Raw genomic sequence first — 19,953 nt, forward strand, 5'->3', positions numbered from 1 at the left:
AAATAATAAAAAACAATGGCCGGCCCCGGGGGATGGGGTCCCCGGGGCCATAAGTGGCCTGAGGAGGAGGGCAACGCAGCCCCCCTCCTAAAGAATAAAAAAAAAAAGGCCATGCCCCGGGGGTTGTGGTCCCTGGGGCCGATTAAGGCCTTGGGGGATAAGGTCCCCAGGGCCAATAAATTAGAAAAAGAAGGGGGGCCACACAGCCCCTCTTCTTAAAAAAATAAAATAAATAAAAGAGCGGCATCGTGCCGGAGGCCACGCCCCCTCCTTACAGCACTCTGCAAATGCGCCCCGTGGCGAGTTGTAAGTTGGGGAATAATTCTCCTTCAATACTGAGGGTCCCTGAGGGCCAACTAGCCCAACAGGTATCTCCAGTATGCGCCAGGGAGCTGCGTTGCAGACAGGTGTTCTGAGACCACGCCCCTTTTTACACCTCTCTGCAACGCAGCTCTGTTGCGCTTACTGGAGGTACCTAGTGGGCTAGTTTGACCCTAGGGACCCTTAGGATTCAAGGGGACTTAATTTCTCAACTTAGAATGGCCACAGGGCGCATTTACACAGTGGTAAAGGGAGGGGACGGGGCCTGAGGTGACTTGTGCAAACACGTCCTGTGGCGCGTTTTAAGTTGGGGAAATAATTCCCTTTCAATCCTGAGGGACCCTGGGGGCCAACTAGCCCACCAGGTGCTTTCAGTAAGCACCACTGCGCTGCGTTGCAGAGAGGTGGTGCAGGCCGTGCCCCTTTTTACACCTTTCTGGAATGGCGCTTACTGGACATACCTAGTCGACTATTTTGCCCCTAGGGACCCTCAGGATTCAAGGGGACTTAATCTCCCAACTTAAAATGGCCAAAGGGCGTGTTTACACAGTGGGGAAGGGAGGGGATGGGGCCTGAGGTGACGTGTGCCAAAACGCCCTATGGCACGTTTTAAGTTGGGGATATAATTTCCCTTCAATCCTGAGGGCCCCTGGGGGCTAACTAGCCCACCAGGTGCTTCCAGTAAGCGCCACTGAGCTGCATTGCAGAGAGGTGGTTCAGGCCGTGCCACTTTTTACACCTCTCTGCAACGCAGCTCTGTGGCGCTTACTGGAGGTACCTAGTGGGCTAGTTGGACCCTAGGGACCCTCGGGATTCAAATGTACTTAATCTCCCAACTGAAAACGGCCACAGGGCATGTTTACACAGTGGTGAAGGGAGGGGACGGGGCCTGAGTTAACGTGTGCAAACACGCTCTGTGACGCATTTTAATTTGGGGAAATAATTCACCTTCAATCCTGAGGGACCCTGGGGGCCAACTAGCCCACCAGGTTCTTCCAGGAAGCGCCACTGCTCTGCGTTGCAGAGAGGTGGTCTAGGCGTGCCCCTTTTTACATCTCTCTGCAACGCAGCTCTGTGGCGCTTACTGGAGGTACCTAGTGGTCTAGTTGGACCCTAGGGACCTTCAGGATTCAAGGGGACTTAATCTCCCAACTTAAACCGGCCACATGGCCTGTTTACACAGTGGGGAAGGGAGGGGATGGGGCCTGAGGTGACGTGTGCAAACACGCCCTGTGGCGCATTTTAAGAGGTAGTTTTAATCCCCCTGCCCTATTATATACTAGGGGCTTACAGAAGAGGTCTGTAGGCAGAGTTAGAAATCAGCATTTAAAAAACCTTTGAAATTCACTGAAAAAACCATAGGTTTCAGGCACGTTATAGTTAGGAATTAGCATTAAAAAAAACTTAGAAATTCACTGAAAAAACCATAGGTTTCAGGGGCGTTATAGTTAGCTGGACTTTTCACTCGTACAAAACCATTGAAATTCCCCCGTTATAGTTAGTTCAGCTAACTATAACTCGCGCGCCTGCAATGCACTGCTGATGACGTCACATATTACATCACTCATGACATGGTTAGTGATATATATATATATTTTATATGGATGGTATAGTTAAGAAATGGAATGAAAAAAACTTAGAAATTCACTGAAAAAAACAAAGTTTATTTTCAGTAGATGCAGGAAGTATGGGCAAGTGAAAATGAGACACACCATAGTCTTCTCAATGGTTATTAATTATATAATTAAGAGGAAGTATCCTTGTTTGGTGGAGATTCAACTCTTTGACTGTAGTCTCGTTGTCTTCTCTATACAAGGATTCCTTTTGTCACAGATTTGTGTATAAAAATGCTCGAGGAACAATCACATTGCCAAAATTGCACAGACACAAGGTCACTGGAGACAGTATCTTGCGGTCCTTTATGCAGCTGTAGTGTAGGGTATGCACTAGAGAAAAACAAAGGTTAAAGTAATGTTAAAGTTTGGTGTGATAAAAAGATCTGTGTTTATTTAAGAAAAGCTTTAGAAATTAACTGAAAAAACAAAAGTTAAAGTAACGTTATAGTTAGTGACAATGTTAATGTTTTGAACTAAAAAAGACCACAGCAATTCAACAGTTATAGTTAGCTGAGCTAACCATATCTTGAGCCCCAGCCATGCACTGCTAATGACCTCACCTATTACATCACTCTTGACATTGATGATATTTCAAATTACTTCATTAACGACATCACTGATGACTTCATCCAATGAATGTGCTAGTTTGTTTTATAGTTTACATAGTGGTGGGTAACTACTATATTACTTTTCTACCTAATATTGCACAGCCTGAGACCAGCTAATGGGTCTATATTTACAAAACGCATTTGCCCCTAATGTATCATAGGTGTGTAGAGGTATTGAACACAATATAAATCTTAGTTTTGAAGGGTAACTCTGTGTGCAGGTGACAATGACAACATGTGTTCAGCATGCTCCACGTAAGTTTTTCGGTTCTGCAGAAAATATTTCAAACAGGGGAAGGATTTTAGGTAGTAGATACTACATATTGTAAGCAGTTTTAATTTATTAGACAGAATCATCTCAGCATGACAATTTCTACATTTGTGCACCAGGTACTAACCTATGTACATGTGCTTCATTAGCTTCAGAAGATATCTATCTCTAAAGTTTTCACTACAGTATGAAGGGTGCAGGTATTATAATCTTAACACCTCCTGACCTTGGTTATTTTAAGTGGATAATGTCTTTTATGACAAATGAAGCAGACTGCACCTTGTTCTTAGTAGATACTTTTTAATACTCTGTGGTATAGCTCTCATGAGAGTTTCACTGTCTGCAAACATTGTGGCACAGAGTAAACTCTCTCCATAGAGTAAACATTGCTTACAGTACTCACTATTCCATTCATATCAACTTAATTTCTTGATGTATTTTCGCTGACTGTGAGGGGTTTGATACAGAAAAAAGCTGTCTATAGAAGGGCATTAATTTTGGAACAGGTGTTGGGTATCTTGAGTAACTTGGCTTTCTCTGAACAGCTGTATACAGATTTAACACAGTATGCAATTAGGGTTTTACATATATATATATATATGGTTGATTGTTAATGTTTACTAGGTTACCCATGAAGTGTGTGGTATAGGGTCAATGTTGCACATAACACATGCTTGCTACACCTAAGGGAGTTATATCTGTGATGGCATTAATGAGTCTTCCTATTATTCCGAGCTAGTTTGGACTTACTTTCTGGCTTCCAATGCCATACTAGTTTATAGAGCATTGTGTACATAAGAAGCCTGGATGATGTCATCAGTGATGTAATCAATTGTGTCATATGAGATGTCATCAGTGATGTCATAAATGATGTCATAGAGCATATCATCAGTGATGTAATATGTGAGGTCATAAGCAGTACATGGCCGGAGAATCAGTCATAGTTAGATCTGCTAACTATAACTGGTGAATTTATGTATTTTTTTTAGTTCAAAACGTTAGTGTTTTCAGTGACATAGTCACCTAATTATAACGTTACTTTAACCTTAGTTTTTTCCAGATATATCTATATTATCTACTGGCGGTCGCCAGTAGATAGTTATAGTTAGGACCGTGTTTCCATAGGAAATCTTAAAATTCTATTTTGAATAACTTTGGCGCCGGTTGACGAATCCTCGCGAAATTTTCAAAACTAATGGGGGGCTCCGTTCAGCTCCTACCCTGAAAGTCTCGGGTTGATTCGTCAAGCGGGGGCTGAGAAAAAAGGGGGGGTCCCAAAACGCGTTTTCCCCATTCATTTTCCCATAGGACCTTAAGTCGAAGGTACAGCCCAAACGGCTGAACAGAATTACTTGAAATTTGGCAGAGAGGTAGTCCTCAGGTCAGGCATGTGCCTTTTGCATATATGGTGTCAATCTGTTCAGTAGTTCCTGAGAAAATTGCAGTTAAAAGCACATAAATATTGTTAGAACTGGCAATTTCTGGTTGGCTAAGGCTTTCGCCAAAGCCAGGCAGAAACCACCACTCTAGTCAGGGCAAGGAAGTTACACGCCAAAGATAACCCCTGCTCACCCCCTTGGTAGCTTGGCACGAGCAGTCAGGCTTATCTCTGATGCGATGTGTAAAGCGTTTGCGCGCGCACCCAGCAACAACACCCAAGGCCCACCACAAAGGAAACTCCACACAAGGCATTCTATAAAAATAGCCTTTGTATTATACAAAACACATTAGATAAAAACGCACACTTTACAATGTGCCAACAGGCACGGGCAGAATTTACAAGGGATTATATGTACAGGGGACAGGGCCATATGGACCACTGTCCGAAATTAGCACTCTTAGAACTTAGGAATAATACTTTAGGCCATAGCACAAAATAACATATATAGCACACAACCAGTACTTACTGGTATCAGGTAAGTACCACCTACGCAACCCTAACCACCTTAGGAGAATGTCACGCAGGGAGCTAGAACCTCACTAGCACCACCTGTACTAGGAGAAAACAAACAACCACCTAAGTATCACAATACCTGTAGGGGTATAAGCACATTACACATGATGCATCACATTCAGAGGTGTAGGGAAGGAAAACACATGATGCATAAAAACACATTCAGCGGTGTAGAGCAAGGGCACATGACGCATAAAAACACATTCAGAGGTGCAGGTTAGGAAAACACATGATGCATAAAAACATTCAGAGATGTAAGGAAGAAAACACATGATGCATAAAATACATTCAGCGGTGTAAATCAAGGCACATGACGCATCTACATACATTCAGAGGTGCGGGTTAGGAATCATAGCGCAAAACTCACATGAGCCACCACCTGTGGCAGTCCCTAGGCCCACTGGCCTTGTCGGGGCTAGGACGCCCTGTCCCAGTCAAACTGCGCCAGCTGCGCAAGCCAAAAGCGTAAAGACCCCCAACCTAAACGTGGCAGCTGCCCACTAAGTGCTGGGCAGCTGTAGGAATGAGCGTGGGCACCACTGTGCCCCTCAAGACAAATCTGCTGCTCTCGTGGAGCCTCTCCTGGGCTCTGCCAAAAGAATACCCCCTAGAGCCTTCGTGGCTCTGAACAAATATTTGCCCCATCGTTGGAGCGCTCCGAGCGCTCTGCGCAACCACTGCTGGCCTCGTTGGAGCCTCGTGGGCTCGGAACCACTGTCAGCACGTTGGAGCGTCTCGCGCTCAGAAACCAAGAACAATGTCCCCCACGTTGGAGCCTTCTAGGCTCGAGAACAACGTGCCCCGTCGTTGGAGCCTCGTGGGCTCGAAAAGAATGGTGCCCCTAATGCTGGAGCGGCCCACTGCCTTCCGGGGCCGCTCTGATTGCCACTACTATGCCAGGCAACGTTGGAGCTTTCACGGGGCTCTGACACTGCCCCCGCACCCCCAACACATGCGCGGAGTCCCCCAGCCCTTTGCACTCACCGGGCTGCTCTCCGGGGACTCCCGCGTCGTCTCTCCTCTCGGCGGCGATGGACTCCGGAGCTTCTCTGCAACGCGGAGGGGCAGGCACCGACAATGTGCCTCGCGCCCCCTCCGCACCAGCTCCGGCCGCACTCCGCCTCTCGGTCCAGCGCGGGGTGGGCTCCCGCCTGGATCTTCCTTCTCCCGGGCACTTCGTTCTTGGGCAGAGTGCTCCGGGGCTCCGACCAGCCGCAACGCTTCGGTAGGAGGCGGGGTAGGCTCCCGCCCTCCTATTCTAAGTTCGGGATGTCCCGGAGGCCCGCCCTCGGCCTGCCTGACTTCCGGCTGAAGCCCGGCCGCGGCGGTGATTCCCTCGGCAATGAGAGGGGTAGGCTCCCTCGCAAACGAGCACAACGGAGGGGTGGGCACCCGACGAACCTGGCAGATACCGGCGGAATCGCGGGGTGGGCACCCGCTATCGAAATCAAAACGCTCACAGCGCTATAAAGTCAGACAGCGCTCACAGCGCTATAAAGCCCAAAAAGCGCTCCCAGGCGCTACAAGCAGAAAGGTCCAGTTATCAAGTCTTCCAAGAGCAGGGGGGCAAAGACTGGGCCCAGAGCCAGCTCACAGGGCCCTCCAGCAGGGAGGCAGTCCCCAGTGGCGGTCTCTCCTGGCACCCAGCAGCAGCAGGCCCCTCCTCAAGTGGATCCTGCAAGAGAACAAATTGTAAGGGGACACAGCCCCTTTTTATACAGTAAAAGTCTTTGTCTGAAGGTGCAGGGAAGGGGCGAACCAGTTACAACAGGTTCCTGAGCACTTTGTTTTCCTCAGCCCCTCTCCCTATTCACTGGCAGGGCTAGGGTCATCAGACGTACCACAGGGGCCGGAGCCAGCATTGTGTGGGGAAAGCCCTGTCCTATTCAGGACCCAGGTGTACTCCTCCCCAGCCATCAGTATGCTAAACTGCCATTCACCACTGGGTGACTCCTCCTGACTCTGGGGAATCCCTAGCCCGTCACATGACCTCCACCAGCCAATCGCCAGACAAGCCACACATTTCATACTGCACACCGAAGTGCCCACTTCTAGAAGTGGCACTTCCACACTAGGTACATGCACGCCGCACACATCATCGCGCAGCATTCAATCACACGAGTCCGCACATACCAAACTCGGGCCTGCACACCCCACGCATCAGGAGCTACCAGGACACATACATTCCCCCATGCATTCCTATGGGAGGGCAGGCCAACCTCACAACACGCACGCACTTTACCCTGGGACACAGCGGTGAAGTGCGCAGAAACCAACAAGCACTACATCAAGTTACCAATAAAAAGCAAAAAGTTCCGGGGGTGAACCTGCCAGAAGGGCCAAGTCCAACAAATATCTATAAGCGCGCACCGTGCGCGAGCGTAATTCTGATTGGTGGTTACATGTCAGTCAACGTTCGAATCGGTCGAAATCAGGAAGTGTCGGCTGCCATTTTCTGTGTTTTGGTTGTGTGATAGTGAAAAAGAAAGGTGGAGAACGTGAAAAGGGGCAGGGTAGAGAGTTCCTGACCCCCTAGCCTTCGTCAGGGGGTCCCTGAAGGACCCCGAAGGATGAAAAAAATATTTTATTTTATTTTCAAAAAATCGCGGGGTGCGCGCACTGTGCGCGCACGGTGAAAAACCTTAAGAAAAATATATATATTTTAAACAAGCCATTCTATATTACAGGATACAGTCAATCTATAACTATATACATAGGTAGTTTATTGTAAAATAAATATATAAAAAATATAATAATACATACATAACTTAGCATTTAAAAAACCTTACAAATTCACTTAAAAAACCATAGGTTTCACACACGTTATAGTTAGGAATTAGCATTTAAAAAACCTTGCAAATTCACTTAAAAAACCATAGGTTTCACACATGTTATAGTTAGCTGGACATTTCACTCGTAAAAAACCATTGAAATTCCCCCGTTATTGTTAGTTCAGATAACTATAACTCGCGCGACCGCCACTCTATCACAAGGATGATGTCATGAGTGATGCCACTGACCATGTCATGAGTGATGTAATATGTGATGTCATGAGCAGTGGATTGCGGGCGCGCGAGTTATAGTTATCTGAACTAACTATAACGGGGGAATTTCAATGGTTTTTTACGAGTAAAATGTCCAGCTAACTATAACATGTGTGAAACCTATGGTTTTTTAAGTGAATATATATATATATATATATATATATATATATATATACATATATACACATATATATATATACATATATACATATATATTAAAGCTTAGCTATAGTCAGGAAAAATTATTTTCCCTATGCAAACAAAGTTTAAATTACACAAACTTTAAAAATTCTTCAGTTATAGTTATAACTTTCATTTACAATTTATCCACCACCTTCAAATCTTTATAAGTAGCTGACCTTGTTACACACTCTTTTCAACTCGCTAACCAGACAACACTAGCTGTAACTCCCCACTCTGCCATGCACTATGTAGTGACAAATAATGCCATGTGTGAAGTTTTAAGTGCTCTTATGAATGCTATGATTTTACCTGCTATACGTGATACATTATGCAAGGCTAAAAACAATGCATGGAAAGGGCATGAGTTATAGTTATTGTAGTGTAGTGAATGAGGTGACAAGACTATGTTCAAAGGTGCTCGACTTATAGTAATATGATGGTGCTGCGTTAATTATAAATAGAAGCTATAATTATAACATTCCAATTTCTTATGTTTGTATAATTTAAGTTGGGTTGTATACTAAGAATACATAAGGTATTTTTATCTATGAATTATCTCTAACCTTTGTTGTGTTTATTTTATTTTAATGGTTTTTATTTCTTAATAAAAATTGGTTTCAAATCACAGTGTAGAGTGTCATTGATTGGAGTGTTGTAAAGTGGAGTGTAACACTGAAGGAGAGTGTTGTAGAGTGGAGTATTACAGAGTGGAATAGAGTGGAGTAAAGTGTTAGACAGTGGAGTGGCGTGGGGTGTCATATCATGGAGTATCGTAGAGAGGAGAGGTGTGTTGTACAGTGGAGTACAGCTGAGTGATATACAGTGGGGTGTTGTTGACTGGAGTGCCATGAAATGGAGTGTGGTGGAGTGGAGTGTCATCGAGAGGAGTGGCGTAGAGTGGCATAGAGTGTAGCAGAGTGTTGTAGAGTATAGTGGCTTAGAATGGAGTTCAGTGGAGTAGAGTGTCGTATAGTTCAGTGTTGGCCAGTGTAGTGTTGTACAGTAGAGTGGCAGAGGGTCTCTTACAGTGTAGGGTTGTACAGTGGAGTATCATTATTTGTGAGAACAACGCGCAATGTAGTGTGGTGAGTTATAGTTAGTATTGTCTGGGTAGCGAGCTGAAAAGAGTGTGTAAGGTCCACTACAAATAATAATTTAATGGTGATGGATACATTGCAAATGTAAGTTATAATTATAACTATAGAATTGTTAAAGTTTGTGCAGCTTCAACTTGGTTTGTATAGGGAAAATATAATTTTCTAACAATAACTAAGCTGTAACCTTTGTCTTTTTCATTGAATTTCAAAATGTTCACTAAAATGATTTTTCAAATCCTAGAGTAAAGTGTCGCAAGTAAGAGTTGTTATATGAGTATAGGACAGTACAGTGGAGGAGAGTGTTGCAAAGTCTATTGTCATACGCTGCAGTATTGTAGATTGTAATTGAGTGGAATAGAGTAGAGTGTAGTAGCATATTGTACAGTGTAGTAAAGTGGTATATAGTGTAGTGCATGATGTCTCGTATAGTGGAGTCAAACATCGTAGACTGGAGCACTGTGGAATGGCATGTCAAACATTAGAGTGTCATAGACTGTCATAGAGTGGAGTAGAGTGTTTTAGAGTGGAGTATAGTGAAGTAGAGTGTTGTGGAGTATCATCAAGCGGAGTGTCATAGAGTACAGTGGAGGAGAGTGTTGTAAAGTGGAGTGCATTGTCATATAGTGGAGTTCCGTATTGTAGAGAGAAGTTGAGTGGCATGTCGTCAAATGTCATACAGTTTAGCACAGTGGGATAGAGTGGATGGGCATAGAGTGGAGTAGAGTGTCATATGGTATCATAGAGTGTAGTAAGTGTTGTAGAGCGCAGTTGCATACTGTAGAGTAGAGTGTCGGACAGTGCAGCTGCGTAGAGCGGTGTATAGTACAGGGGCATTGAGTGAGTCTGAGGAATTCCTATCTTTGAGAATACTAACTAGAACTGCAGAATGCAATAAGATTTAATTTGATTTCTTTCTTTTCATCTATTGTATTTGTTATGTATTTGTTTATTAGTTTTCATACTCATGTGGCCATAAATGTCTTTTAGTTATTCATGTAGTACTTTTGAAACTTAATATATGCAGTCTTGTTTCTTTTTTGGCTTCCTTGCTACTTTTAGTAGGATTGTGTTACATCTGAAGCCAAAGTGAATGAAAACAAATAATTGTTGTTATATAAATTAGCCTTATTATTTTCTTTTTTATGGTCAATTCTCATGCCCTCCATATAGTAATTTATGTAGCTCACTGCTAGGTTACTTTTCCATTTTGTGCACAGGAGTACATAAGGAATATGGATTTTGATTGGCTTGATGGGCACAGTCCTGTTTCGTGAGCCAGAGAGTATGCAATGTAAACTTATGTAGATTAAGGTGTATTAAATTTGTTTTATAGGTTTCCATTAGCATGTCACCATAAATGGGTAGTTCAGTTGTTCATGTAATAAATCTGAAACTTTGTATATGTTGTCTACGTTATTTTTTGGGCTTCCTTGCTACTTTCAGTAATATTGTGCTACATATGAAGTCCAAAGCAAATGAAAGGCAATCATTGGTATTGTTATAAAAATTTTGATTTTTTTTTTTTGCTAGTAGCCAGTTATCATGTCCTCCAAATAGTAGGTAGTGTGGATCACTTCTAGGTAACTTTTTCATTTTGTTGCACAGGGGTGCATAAGAAAGATGTTTTTTGTTTGGCTTGTTGTGCCAATTTTATTTTAGGAGCCAGAGAGAATGCAAAGAAAACCTATGTAGATTAAGATGTATTAAATTAGTATTTCAGTTGTTTATGTAGCAGATGTGAAACTTTCCATATGCAGTCTAGTTTTGTTTTTGGGCTTCCTTGCTAATTTTAGTAGTATTGTGGTACAACATACCACTAAGTTGAAACACCTTATATCTTAAAAAAGACTTGCTCTACTTACCTGCACTACCCCCACGTAATCATCTGAGCCCCCTATTGTGTGATTCTGTCAAAATTCATAAAAATCAAGCTGACAGTTTTCGAGCTACGCAAAATACAAAAGTCTATTGAAAATGCATTGGATTTCAACCCCATTTTGGGACCCCCTTTTTGGTTTGCACCCCCTTGACCAAACACTTTCAGTCCTCCCAAAATGAAACTGAAGCAGGTTTGTGCACATTCGCTAAACAAATGCAAAGTTATTAACAGACAAAAATCTGAAAAATCCCTATCTCTGGACACCCAACCTATGAGTTGAATGAGTGCTATCCTTGCCCAAATGGTTTTGAAAACAGAATTCCTCAAAGTCAGAGATTTCCCATGTGATAGACAGCCTTCCTTATGTTTGGCTCGCAGAAGTAGGTGGACCATTAACTCTCAACAAAGCAATAAAAGACCTCAGTGATTGGTTCAATTAAGATCTGGCTTTTGGACAACATGTCTCATCAGTGACTAAAAACAATAATGTTCACCAGAAACTTGGGAGAAGTACCCTAATGTTACCACAGCTGCCTCACAGGCAAAACTGCCTAGAGACTTGGTGCAGTTGAGACTGGACTTCTGTAATGTTGCTTACATCCCACCCTCTTGGAAAGAGATATTGAAAGACCAAGGACTGTAAAATTAATCAGTAAGACTGAGTTTCAACCAGAGGAAATCATTCCATATTACATCAGTCTTCAAAGAACTTGATTACATTTTTGACGGACAGCCCACTGTTCCACCGTTGGGAAGGAGTAAATTACTCCATCCCAAAGGAAGATGGTCCACCTGTCAAATGTAAAACTGACTGCCAAGCAGGCGGTCATTTATTATACATTGGAAGGAACAAGCGTCACGGCGGTTCCTATCAATACATATCACTGTTTGGTGCAGTCCATAAAAAAGTAATGCTTCCCTCGCCATGGGAGTCAGATGGGGAGTATTATTTTCTTTTTACTGTCCTTAAGAGCCAGGTTTTGAGTGGCAGTGATGGACAGCAAACAAAATGGCTACATGTCTACCCATCCTAATTGGGTGGGCAGACATCTAGCCATTTCTCTGACAGCTCTTACTCCATCGGAGAGGTTTGTCTATGGCAGTGACAGAGTAGTCACTGTCATAGGCAAACCTAAGTTCCCCTCACTATTAAATCGGACAAGTGGACTATTATGTTGGTGGTGTGTATACTCCATCACTGTTGCGTCGGAGTGTACATACAGTCAATATAATAATCAGAATCCTAAAGTGAGATCCAGCAATGCAAAGCTACTTGCTCACCCCAGATTTAATCATAAATACCATGGCCGACTGTCTCTGGGAACCAGCTCTGGAATCATCTGTACCCAATCCAGAAGAATCGCCTTAGCTACTTAAAAAATCCACCAAAGATAAAAGCTAGCGTGACTGACTTCATGGATATCAGCATCTTTAATAAATGATCTAATCGAATAAGGACAAGTATTTCAACAAGTCACTTTTATCAGCAATACACAATCACAATATGTCACCAGTGAACACTTTATAAATTACCTAAATAGGTAAGAGTGTATTGCTGCTCCACAGGTCAGGACACTAGTTTGCTACATATGAATATCAGCTAATAAAACAAACATAGGATATACACCTGTGGCAAGCAAAACTTATATTAAAATGAAAATAAAGAATCGATAATAGGGATATATAAACAACATGACACATGTCAGGAAAACACCTGGTAAGCATTGGAGGCTAAGTGAGCAAATCAAGATGCAGGGAGACACCACTCCTCTGTGACAGCCACTGAACAAATCATCCAGAGCTGCGTCCACATCTTCAGAGGTTAAAGATGGGGGAGGGTAAGGAAGTTGCAAAAATGTACTGTTATAGAAGTGACAGTGACCAGAGAAGAATGGCATTAGCCTGTTGGAAGCGCGACTGATGCATAGAGCATTCACCTTCCAAAATCTAGTAAGGATCCAACATGCACTTTTATTTCACTATCTGGAAGCAACGAGTACTGATAGTCCACAGAGATGTCCTGACTACAACCTTAAGATGCACAGATATGGTCTTGACTGCAGAAGTAGCACCTCATCAAAATCATGGGCTCCACTGATAAATGATTGAGTGGTGTTTGATAGTATGTGAGTTGTATTATGTTTGAATTTCTATATTATTACTTGATTGAAGAAGGGGCAGGGAGAGAGATCGAGAGGTCTGCAGTGATGTTTAAGATGCACATACCTGCTTTCCTTTTTTACTCAAAGAGGAGGTTTCATGAGGAGGTGTTCACTGTTGAATGTGGGAGTGCATGACGTAATATTTAAGAAGCTTGAATAGGTGGAATTCAAGCCATCTGTCATGGCAGGCTTTACATGTGATGTATCTGGATCGGATTTTGACTCTTTTAGCTAGTGGTACAAGTGAAGGCTCCTGAAGGTGGAGCAGAGGTACTCTCTGGGGTTGAGGTGTAAAAGGAACCTTTGAAGTCTTCCTGGGAATTATGCTAATGGTCTAAAGAAAAATGCATTGGTCTAGTTGCGGTAGGAGAATATAATAGGAGCTCAAACTAAGGTGCTTTGTCTGGGCTCAAGTTAAACATTTCCAGTGGCAAAAGGAGTTACTCAGCCTCCCAAGATATTCGAGATACGTACCTCTTTTGCAAAAAAGCATGAAACATGGGAAAGTTCTGGGATGTGGGACTCATTTTTGAGATGCACATTGGATGAATGATTTGCTTAGCATTCTGTGGTTTATGGCAGGTACCAGACATTCAAGAGAAACAGCACATAAAGGATTATATATTGGCACATATTGGTAACAGAGAATAATGGAGATGTTTTTTACCAAGGGGTTCTGAGTGATACCAAATAGACGACTAGAACAAATTTGAGTTGTCTGTGATATCACTCATAACCGCGACGTGAAATCAATTCCCTATATTCAATTTTTACCTATCTATAATTTTATGTTATGTATGGCATAAAAATAATGGGAGAGCTACACATATAATATGGCCTCTTTCACAGTCCCAAAAAAAAGAAAAAGCATGGCCTCTTGCCTCCCACCACTCTCTATGCCATCCCTTCCTTCTCTTCTAGAAGCTGCACTTGCTGCTATCAAGCACTACTTTGAGAAGCGCTAGAGAAGCCTGCCATAGCAGCCTGGAATGACATAGCAACAGTGTGTAACAGCTTTTGTTAGCAACTGTTGGTACAGCATAGCAGTGAATTACTGGATTTGCAATCCAGCTATTCACACTAGTGGATCTCTATGAGGACAATACATAGCAATACATAGCATATAGAATTATAGATAGGCAACAGTGAATTACAGAGATGTTTTTCACAAAGGGGTTCTGAGTGACATCATAGACTGGAACCTAGTAAATTGCTATTTACGCATTTATAACTTTGTTATGCATGCACCCCCAAACCATCTTCCCTTTCTTTCAACTGAACGTATGGTCAGTGGAGTGATAGGGGTGCCATACAAAACATGGTCTCTTCTCTCTGTTCCATATTTAAAGAAAAATCTGACTTCCTGTCAACCACCCCCACCACTCTCTGTGCCTTCCCTTCCCTCTCCTTCAGGGGCTGCACTCCCTGCATTCTAGCGCTGCTCTGACAGGATCTCACAGAGCCCTCCCAGAGCAGTCTGGAATTCCTTTCTGACTTAGCAATAGTGAGTTATGGGATCTGAAGCCCCATTGCTTTGTCACAGTAGTGATTTATCAGGTTTAGAATCTGACATTCACGCTAATGGCTCTGAGTAAGAGCCATACATAACTTATGGAAAAAAGAGTTCAACAGTGAATTATTTTCGCTGAGGGGGTTCTGAGTGAGATCAAATAGACAACGAAAGCAAAGCTTGAGTTGCGAATGATTGCACTCAGTACCCCGAGGTGAGGAACATCTGAGAAATTCCCTTTTTACCCATCTATAATTTAAGTTATACATGGCCCCCAAAATCATCTGCACCTACTTTTAAATACTATGCAGGGGTAGAATGGGAAATGATACATCAGATGCCTCTCTGTGTCCAAAATGTAAAAGAAAAATACTTGGTCTCCTGACACCCACCCCACCACTCTCTATGCCCTCTCCTTCAAAAGCTTTGCTCCCTGGTTTCCAGCACTGCTTGGTCAGGGTCTTAGGGAGCCCAGCCAGAGCAGGGTGGATTTCCTTTATGACACAGTAACAGTGGTCAGCAGCTTTTGTTAACAGCTGTTGCTACAACCAGCCACGGCCCGTGCAGGTAAGAGAGGTGGGTCCAGGTGGGGGGGATTTCGACAGACGATGATGAGGGAAAATGAAATATTTATTTCACTTCACCTCGTCGTCTGTCGAAATCCCCCCCCCCCCCCCCCCCCACCCAGGCACCGCTAATCTTATCTGCACGGGCTGCGGCTGGCTATGACATGTAAGTGAGTTGCAGCATTTGAATTAAGTTATTCACGCTAGTGGCTTTCTACCAGAGCCATACATACCATAGGGAATTGTTGATGGGTAACAGTAAATTATGAGGATGTTTTTCACTGAGGGGATCTAAGTGATATCAGATAGACAATGAGAGTGAAGCCCTCAGACACTAAAAAAGAACATATTTAGGTTTCATAAAAGCTGTCAAAATGCTTCAGTTTAAAAACTTACTTTTCTCGTTCTACTATAAAGCTCTCCTTCATTGTTTGTAGTTTTATTAGTTTTCCATTTTTTGCAGTCTAACTAAATAATGTTTTATACACTTTCCCCTGTTTTCTAGAGACAGTTATGTTTGCAGCGCGCATCCTATAAATGATTAGAAAAATACACAACTACTGGATTCTCAGCTGTATGCCAAAATGGCAAGTAAAGCACTAACCACCTTAAGATCTGCAGATTATAGATAGAAACATGCTTTGACAATTTTGTTCATGTTCTCTTTTAGGAAAAGCTCTGAGACGATAATTACCTTTACATTTTTCAATGTTCTAGAAAGGGGACAGGCTCTCATGTTGAGTGGTGAAAGAAAAGGGGTAGAGCCACCGAACCATGATGCAGCAGATGAGAATGTTTGCTTTTCATTGAGTTTCATCCATAGTTGGATTTCCTATTGGCATTTAAGCTTGCCAGGCAAAGCCTGGTGACACTGGTTCTCTGAATATAATCTGTGTGTCACCACTACAATTATAGCCTGTCATTCCCAATGGTCATATTAGTGAGACTAGAGGTGTCAGGAGCTAAAATAAGGAGTGGTAAGGTTGAGCAGATCACTAGGTCTGTCTCTGGGCGACTGATGGAGTGGAAAGGTGCGATTAACAGTTGAATGAGAAGGTCTTGAGGCGGAAGCCGGGACCCTGTGCTAGCGAATGAAGAGATTGTGATTTATTTGCCTTATTTTAACCCGGCTGCTGCTCTCTGTGACGTCCTGGGATTTACTTTTTCTCACAGAGACGTGGATCAAGGACTCTTCTAGTCCAGATATTGCCCTGGCCACACCCCCGGGCTATCGCCTAATGGGTATTAGCCGCGAGGGAGGAAAGTCTGGTGGTGGAATTGCTGTTATTTTACAAAATCATCTAACTATCACCTCTAGGAAAATCCCCAATTTAGGACCTATAGAGGCACTCTATTTTTCCATCTCAGATGCCTCCACTGCCATATTTTCAGGTGCCCTGGTATACTACCCCCCTTACACCCCCCAGCCTGCAATTGCCTCATTAATGGCGGCCATCGCAGATCTCTCCCTTAAACAACCTCACTTCACTGTACTAGGTGATATTAATCATCACATTGATGTACATGATTGTACACGTGCCAAAAATCTTTTAGACTCCATGCAAGGTTTGAATCTAACCCAATGGGTCAATGGTCCTACACACTCTGCAGGACACACCCTTGATTTAATTTTCTCCAATTGGCTTGACCTTAATGTTCTCCCCCCTATTCCCCTCACGTGGTCTGACCACTACTTGATTCCGTTTGAAGTATCTACTCCCAGACCGCCTAAGATGAAATCTACCATCAGAGAACAGTGCAGAAAGTGGCATAAAGTCACTTGTACGGCCCTGGAGCAAATGTTTAGGAGCAGTCATGATCCTCTCGATGCTGACCTTAATGTAGTAGTATCTACTTTTAATAAAGATCTCTCTGCTGCCATTGAGCAAATTGCCCCTATGCAGAACCTTTCCTCTTTACGATCTAAACCCTCAGCCCCATGGTTCTCAACAATACTACGGGAAAATAGAAGTAAATGAAAAAAACTGGAGCGTATATGGCGCCGATCATACGATCCGGTGGCCAAAGCCCTTTACAGATCAGCTCTCAAAGAGTTTCATAAACTCAAACGCATTGTCATGAAACAGTACTTTACGGATAAAATTAAAAGAGCAGAAAATTCCACCAAGGCCCTCTTTAACATTGTTAAGGAGTTCGCAAACCCCTCTGCTTTGGCATGCCCTGTCACCCCTAGCCAATTGCTTAGCGATGGCCTGTCTGACTTCTTTTATGAGAAAATCGTGAACATCACGGCAACTATTCAACAGATTCCCATAGCAGTTACTTCAGTCCATGACACCACTTGTGCTGAAGTATTTACCTCATTTAAACCTCTGTCTGAAGATTACGCCTTGTCCTTGTTTCTAAAATGTAAATCCGGATCCCCACTCGATCCAGCCCCGGCTCAGATTCTGAATGAAATAGCTCCGCTACTGATTAAACCTCTGTTAGAAATCTGGAACTCCTCCCTGCAATCAGGCCTCTTTCCCTCTTTGTGGAAACATGCGCTGTGAAGGACTGGGTTTTCTTAGACCCAGCGGTGCCAGGGGACAACACCTGAAACCTTCGTGGGTTACCTGTTCTGGCGTACAAAACACAGAGACACGGGACACTTCCGGTGACGTCAGAGATCAGCGTTTATTTACTGCAGGGATACAGAAGTCACAAGAAGTACACAGCGTGTAGGTTCTCGGAGACTGCTTCAAATTCATAGAAGTGGGTCGATCCTTTTATACACGTTTTCGCCATAGCACAACATAGTGAACAAAGATTCAACTCGGTTCCCACAGAAAACTTCAAAAGGGTCGCATTCATGTTTCAGAAGGCCGGAACATAATTACAACAGTCCTTGCCGGTCCCCAACTGTAAAAACATATCCCCTCCGCAATAAACACATTTCCTCTTAACCATAAACACATTAAGGAAGGACGAAAAAACAGAATGCGAGGAAAGGGCAAGGATGCACAACAGGTTAGGAAAGAGTGTTAGGGTAATAAAGGAAACTCGATAGGGATCAAAGGCCTCGTGTCTAATGTATGCGTGACTGAGACAATAGACCGGAGCGGCAAGATGAGCCTCGAGCGGGGCCATCTGCCTTACTCGTGTCATTCCCCTCATCGTAAAGTCACCTCAAAGAAACACGTGTCCTTCGTACTATCTTGGAAGTCCCAGGGTCACGAAACGGACAAAAGCCCGTTCGCTGGCTACTTGAGGGCAAGAAACAAAATGGACGCTGTATCTAAAATGGAACCCGAGGGTTCGAATGAACGAACACAAAAATGAGACGAACCGTACAAGGCTGCATAGCGAAACTTCGCACACCCACTGTACTCGTCATTTGCGGTTCATAGATACCACACTCGTCCATATTCGTTACCACTCAAAAAGTGTCGTCCCGTCTCACACGGAACCTCAGACGCTCCTTTTGCCCTCATGTAGGCAAGCACTAGTCTAGATCAGAATCTATATCGATATTCATCAGATCGTTCAGATGCTGCTGAAACATCATTCTATCCATCAATGTCTCCTTGGTAACAGATGGCCGCCTTATACACGTCGCAGCACATAGGCCACATAAGGCAGGACCACACTGAACACAAAGACAACACGTGAACAGAAACGCTACAACAGCCCCTACAATCATCAGAATACTCCAACCCCAAGTTGACATCAGGCCCCAAAACCATCCTAGAAGCGTCCAATTACCTTCGTCCACGTGTATGGACTCGGAAATCTTATGCAACTTCGAGATGGCTTGATATACAGTCGGAGCATTGTCAGGGATGAAAATGCAACAACTAGAATGGATAATTTTACACACACCCCCTCGATCTGCAAGAACAACGTCTAGAACCATACGGTTCTGCAACGTCATGAGTCTATCCGCCTGTAGTTCCGCTGTTAGATTACCAAGGGCGTTAGCAGTAATATTAGCGGTCGATTCCACCACACGGGTCAACTGTCTTAGGTTCCTACTATTAACCATAGGTCCCCAAAACGGCAGGAAACCCTTAAAGAAATCTCCTGCTTCTTGACCAGCAGTATCCTCTTTGCTGATTACGCCTCTCACGACTCTGGTTTTGTGATAGTCAAAAGCAACTGTGAAGGTCGGAGGTAAGAGATTCGCAATATAACAGGTACCCGAGAAGTCGCGGGGTAACCATGTATATGCGCGCTCATAACACACAAAATAGGTGCCCTTGGCGGTCAGAAAAACAGGGGAAGAGAGCATCGGTAGGACATACGTCTCAGTGCAAGCACTGTTCCCAAGTTGTGCTCTCGGATTTCGACCCAAACCTTGCAAACAGAAATTACCAAGGTGCGGTACAATCCATATAGGGGACGAGCTCTTCAACTGTCTATCCCCCACTGACGTACCATACTCAGCCTCACTCAGATCCTTATAAGCCTGTACTTCTTCGTCTGGAATGAGTGATACATCGAAGATATCTCTGTCCAGATCTGCTATGGCTATCGCCAGAGGCTTGTGGTACGGACCAGGACCGGACTTGACAGATCGTGGCTCTCGACTAGGGTAAGAATCTAGTGCACTGCGAAACATGGTTTGGAATGCTCGAGCTGAACCCTGGGAACTGTACGGAAGGACCAAATATGGAATACCCCTATCCATGGTGTGTGGCATTAAACCACATACCCAACAATTTGTAGTATTCACCACTAACTGATGCTGATGTAGGAGTTGGACAAAAGAATTATTCCTGAATTCCGCACGTCTAACCTGT

The sequence above is a fragment of the Triturus cristatus genome, chromosome 6, assembly GCF_964204655.1.
Source record: "Triturus cristatus chromosome 6, aTriCri1.1, whole genome shotgun sequence".
In the NCBI taxonomy this organism is placed as follows: Eukaryota; Metazoa; Chordata; class Amphibia; order Caudata; family Salamandridae; genus Triturus; species Triturus cristatus.